The sequence below is a fragment of the Larimichthys crocea genome, chromosome XXII (assembly GCF_000972845.2).
Source record: "Larimichthys crocea isolate SSNF chromosome XXII, L_crocea_2.0, whole genome shotgun sequence".
Lineage (NCBI taxonomy): Eukaryota > Metazoa > Chordata > Actinopteri > Sciaenidae > Larimichthys > Larimichthys crocea.
The window spans coordinates 15,754,765-15,760,764 of record NC_040032.1 but is presented as its reverse complement, the minus strand read 5'-3'; positions in this window follow the sequence as shown (position 1 = coordinate 15,760,764).

The window sequence follows — 6,000 nt, the reverse complement described above, 5'->3', positions numbered from 1 at the left end:
AGAGACGGGTGCAAGCCGCTTTAGCATTTTTTTTTTTTTTTTTAACCAGATTATGTGGATTTGCTCAGTCTGTCTAGATTTGGAAGTCCATTTCAAATCAGTTTGCAATAACAGACAACGGACAAACTAGTTTTCTTTAAATTATAAATCTAATGTTGGTTTAGTCCTTATTATATAATATCTGGAGGCCAATTCTCTGCTTCAGGCTGTAGATGTCAACTCGTACTTTGGCATGTAGTGGCATTAAGCAGAAGGTGTTCTCTGGTGCCCTCTGTCTTCGCTGTGGATGCCAGAACCTGAGAGTTTGTGGTGTGTTATCAGTGCAAACCATAGCTATTATTAGACTTGTCATGTTGATGCATTTTTTTTATAGAAACTCCAAAAATGATTAGGCCATGTCAGAGCAACTTCACCAGCTCGGCAAGTTTGTCAGTGCAACTGTCTGCAAAAATAATTCTAGTGTGGAACAAAACTTTTTGTTAGAATGTTTTCTTACTTGATGTATGACTGTTTCCCTGTATCATGTAACATATGACCTAGGACATTCTTTGTTCATACTGAATTGAAATGCATTTTGGCCTCATGTCTATGGTTATTGTTATTTTATGCATTTAAATATAGGTTTTAATGACAATTGCAACAATATCAGTCAAAGTGTAAAAACAAGCTGTGGGGTGTTTGACCCATTTGCATGAGTGAGTCAGATCAGCAGAGAAGATACACTGACTGGGGCCCATGCACAGTAGGGGGGTCATGAGTCTTAACACCTAGAGCCATTGTTTTCACCACAGCTGAGAAGATAAAGTGAAGTTGTCTTAAGCAAGTGTCCAGTAATGTGTTGCTCCGGAAGAAGTCAGGGGGATGTGTCATTTATTTTGTTTCATGACTGGACTGCTGCACCATTACAGAAAGTGATATAAACAGATTGTCCCTCTCATTTAGAGACACACGCTGGATAAGACAGGAATACAAATCTATCACAGCATCTGCAAAGTCTTTGATTTCATGCACTTGATCTCCACAGACTCTGTCTTGTTGCCTTCATATTAAATCTGTAGTTTGATAAAGTGAATGCTGCTGCAGATTTAAACACATTCATGTTTTGATCATTGTAATATTTATAGAAGTGTTTACATGAAAAGGTAACAGGCTTCCACATTCACAGGGGGGAATCAGGGACTGAAGTAGTCTGTGCTCATCTGGTGGCCAGAGTACTATGATGGAGTTAAGTGCAGTGAAATTTAGGCTCCATCTTGAGTGATGCCCGTGGCGGGTTTTTATTTTTTTTATGTGTGACTGCCCTTGCCATGGGGTCACTGCTGCACTAGTTTGTGTCGTCCAGTCTCTGCAGGCTGTTTTAAATGACTGCATGTAAGCGGAAATCCAGCACAGAGATGTCAGCAAAATGACAACATCTGTATAAAAAAAACATACAGAAAGGTGGATCATTATAATCCTGACAAGGGAATCTTTTAGACAGTGTGATGGACAGATGGACAGATACCTCACTGCTATTTAAAATGCATATTTGAATACAGAATGTAAGGTTTTCATCATCAAACATGGCTTTCATAGACTTTCACTGTGATGGCATATATGTAATAGTATTAATTTATTTTATTTTTATTTTTTCGTGAGGACATCAAATTTAGAACGGTGATCACAGCTGGTACTGAAACATTCGTCAAATTGCTGTTGCTATGGAAACACAATTTTCTGAGACTTATGCAACAAACCTAAAATGGTTCCTGTAGCCAAGCAGCTGAACAATCAGCAGAGCATATCCGACAATTCATAACATCATTCCCAGTGTTTTTTTGTTTGTTTGTTTGTTTGTTTGTTTTTTTGTTGCAACTTGTGGCTGCATGTGCTTTCATGTAAATGTGCCCTCTGTTCCCTTCCTGTTCCCAAATACAGATAATCAACAAACCCCGAGCACAAGTTCATATCACAGAAATCTGCTATTAGATTAGAATAAAACATAAATCGGTTGAAGATCAATTTGCTTCTTTCATCTCTCCACCACAGGCTTTCACAGGCTGAAATTTAGTGGCCATCAATGTCAGGGGGAAAGACATATAGGGCCTTAGGCAGCTTGAAGAGATGGAGTTCATTTTCAATTAAATCCATGGCTAGTTTTTACCTATTTTTCTTTCTTCTCTTCTGCTCTTGTCGAAGGACTTTTAATAATATGTAGATATGTTTTCTGTGTTTTTATTTGGCATGTATTAACAGATATATTGATAGAAAAATCATTCTGTAAAATGTATTATTTATCTTTTTACGATAAGAACATTTTAGAGTGGTCTAGCAGATTCTGAATATTCAAGGGAGCCATTATGGCTCTGCTCCATTAGAAGCATTCACCCAGTGATCTATTCTGCTCAAAGCTATCAGGACAGCACTGCCCTGCCAGATGTTGTGACCGACTTTGCTTGTCTGTTTTGGACGGATTTCCCAGACCCCCCCCCCTTTAGCTTTCGCCAAAAATAATGTGGCCTCACTCTCACAGAGAAATGCTGCTGCTGATTTATTTATTTTTAGCTCTTTTGCTGCTTATACCAAGACACAGTTTGCAGCTCCGGTTCCTTGTTACTCAACTAAAAGCTACATGTGTTCCATATTCAGTGGTGTCCTTTTAGTTCCCCTTTTGTGGCTGCTAATTCATTCATTCATTCACTGCCTGATTGTTGTTATGTCTCGGCTCTACCCCAAATTTTACACAAGAGAGCCATTGTTACTGACCCAGCAATCCCCCTTCGTTCTAATATTTTATGACTCACTTGCTCCTTCAATATGTTTCCATAACAATTCCTGTTTTAGAGACAAAGATAATGCACAAAAGGACCATTTTCCAAAACTCTATGTCATAACCCGGTTATATTTTATAGTAAAGACTGAAAATAAAATATAACCCGGTTATATTTTATAGTAAAGACTGAAAATAAAATGGGTAATTCCAGTGCATACACACATCTTAATGTATTTTTCAATTGTGTAAATGATCCAGGGCTGTTAGGAGACAAAGGACAAAGACCACGCCATGGTGTCGACAGTTTACTCAGTTAAAAGACACTTTCATATGGATTTCCTTTACATCGTCATTGATCCAGTCACATTGTTTCCTGTGTATGCATGCATAACTGTATTAACATGTCATTTAAGCTATATATACGACAACTTCTGGCTTGAACAGAAATGACTAATTATTATAATTGACTGGAATAACCCTAGATTTATCTTAATGAGATCCCAAAGCAGGTTAAATGCGTAATGACAAAACATACATAGCAGATTCATTTTTGTGGTTCCTTTGTAGGTGACCTCAATCTACCTGAGCTTGGGGAACTGACCAGGGTGCTGAAATGATTCTTTAACTGACGCTTCTTTTGCTATGTCACACATTGCTAGTTTATGTAAGTATCAGCGATATTCAACAGTTATAACATATATAGATATAGTCAAATATATATTTTTAATTTACTTTATAGCAGGTCAGTTTGTATTTGAAAACATAAGGGGGCTTCCATTAGCAGCATAACACCAGTATCCAGCAACTCTGTTGAGGTCACAACCTTTTCAACACACAATAAATAAACGAATAATGCAGTGCTAACAAACAAATAGTCATTGGTCTATTCCAGCATGTAATTAATTCTCTGTCGTCTCCATTCTGTTTCAGTTTGAGAGAACAGTTTGTGTGAGAATATGGTGAAAAAATGTCAAATTATTTTTTTTGTCTCGCTACCACAAGTTTCAGTTTGACACCTCGCTAATTAGTTTTCAAGACACAGTTCCCCAGTCACACTAAGAAGGACATCATGTTGCATTTTAATGAAAGCAATGCAAAACGACGTCTCAGGCTCTGCTCTAAAATGCTCTAATTGAGTTGTAGATTGGGTGGACGGACATCAACGGGTAACCATTAAGTGCACTTAGAGCTTGTGGATGACAGCATCTTTTAGAACTCCACTCCCGTTAATGCTTTACCATGAGATACATGTATAAAGCCTCAGTACTATTGGGTGTTTTTTACCTTCTCTGTGCAGGGTTGAGTGGACATTAACCATATTATGAAGTAATACTATGGACTAGAATAGAAGATCCATCTCGACCAGTGTTATCAGTGTTATTTTGACCCATAAAACACATGGAAAAGCAGAGAAAAGGGTAAAAACAGTTGCTTTTATTAAATTTGCTACTCGTATATAAGACTAAAATGTTAAAATATTATAATAATATTCTGTTTAGGCAACGATAAAACACAGCTATATCAAAAAATAAAGAGACAATGTGCACAGATCTCCACTAAGAACTACTGGCCAGGATGACACAGACCACCAAGCCAGGGAAAAAAAAAATCTAACTAAAAAAAATCACTCAAACATACACATAAAAGATGCAAGCACAGGAACACAACACTCAACCAGTGGAGTGAAAGAAGAAAGGAGTGGTCTAATCGTCCTACTAGGCCCCGCCTTGGGCAGACACATTACCCTCCTTTTAGATTAAGCTTTGGTCTGGGACAAAGAGGCAAGACACACATTAGGGTGGGCAGATGGTAAGCAGAAACACATTAACAAGAAGTCTCATAAAACCCAGGACTGATGTACGCATTAGCAAAACAGCAGTCAGCAGAACAAACAAACACACTGAAAAATGTTGGTGTTCAATCAGCTTTCACCCAGGTCAGGAACAGCCATTCAACGGTGCATAAAGGTAACAGGTGTTACCAAAAGTCGGTATATATCCTACAAACCTTTTTGTCATCAGACACAAACAGCTCGGCGAATGTGCAGGCAGTCAGCCTACAAACATTAAAACAAGTCATTCCCCCCAAACCCCAAATAATAAAATAGTGGCTCAAATTAACTCTACAACAGAAACCTGGTAAATTTAGCCTGGTGTATACAATGTAGGGAAGCAAAAAGGAGCTTGAACTAGTGCCTCCTGGAGCCTAATGAGGCTTGAGGTGGACTGACTTTTACTAACTAACCCAAGTACTCATCCACCCATTTTCCATTTTGTAAATTAAACAGGGTCTCAAGTGGGTGTAGCCTATCTAAGCATGCACTGGGTGAGATGCGCTGTGTTTCGCTCCTTTAAAGTTCACTGCTTGTGTCAGCTTCAAACGTCACTGGTGCTTCAGACAGCAGCTTAATTCGTTTTTAAAGTTTTGAAGGTAAACTAAGTGTACTTCTTATTAATGAGGTAAGAAAAGAAGAGAGTAGGAAAATTCAGAAATGTGTCTATCTAGTGTACAGAAAGAAACAATCATGAGTATGAGGCCATTTCCACCTGGTGCCAAGTAATTATGTAAGTACAATAGAAGTAACAGGCTAATTTAATAAATGTCATTCTGCAGTCACAACACATTGTGAGTCATATGAAATGTTACATAAATATTAGCCATGAAAATGAATGCAGACCACAGTGACACTGGGCCAAATATCCTTTTTAGACAAACACATTTATGAATTATTTTTTGCTCTAACATATTGCACCATAACATAATTGAATTCAGCACTTCTCAATAAAAAAAATGACTTTATAATAAGATGCAGGCACTTTGGACTCTTACTGAGAATAAAACGACTCAACCAGAGAGACGCTGAGGAGTTGCTGTAAGTTTTTCAAGTCACAAGATGTCACTGTGTTTGAAATGTCACTGCATTTGAAATCCTGAAACATGAATGCAGGAAAAAAGAAAAAGCCCCAAAGGTTCTTAGAGCTTCATCTATCATTATCAGTCAGTCAGTAATGCACATTGACAACCACATTTACACCTGCGGGCTTCGAGTTCACCTGCAAACTCTGGGAGAACATCAGTGGGTTGACTTGCATGTGCATCCTTTATTTTAGTTAAAGGGTGGCTCTTTCTGTGACAAAGGCTGCATCATGTATACTGATTAATGCAGCCTCAGTATTTATTTATTTTACACCGGGCTGTATTCAGCACACTGTGAGCCTTCTGGTTTCCGTGCACATATATAACCCTAT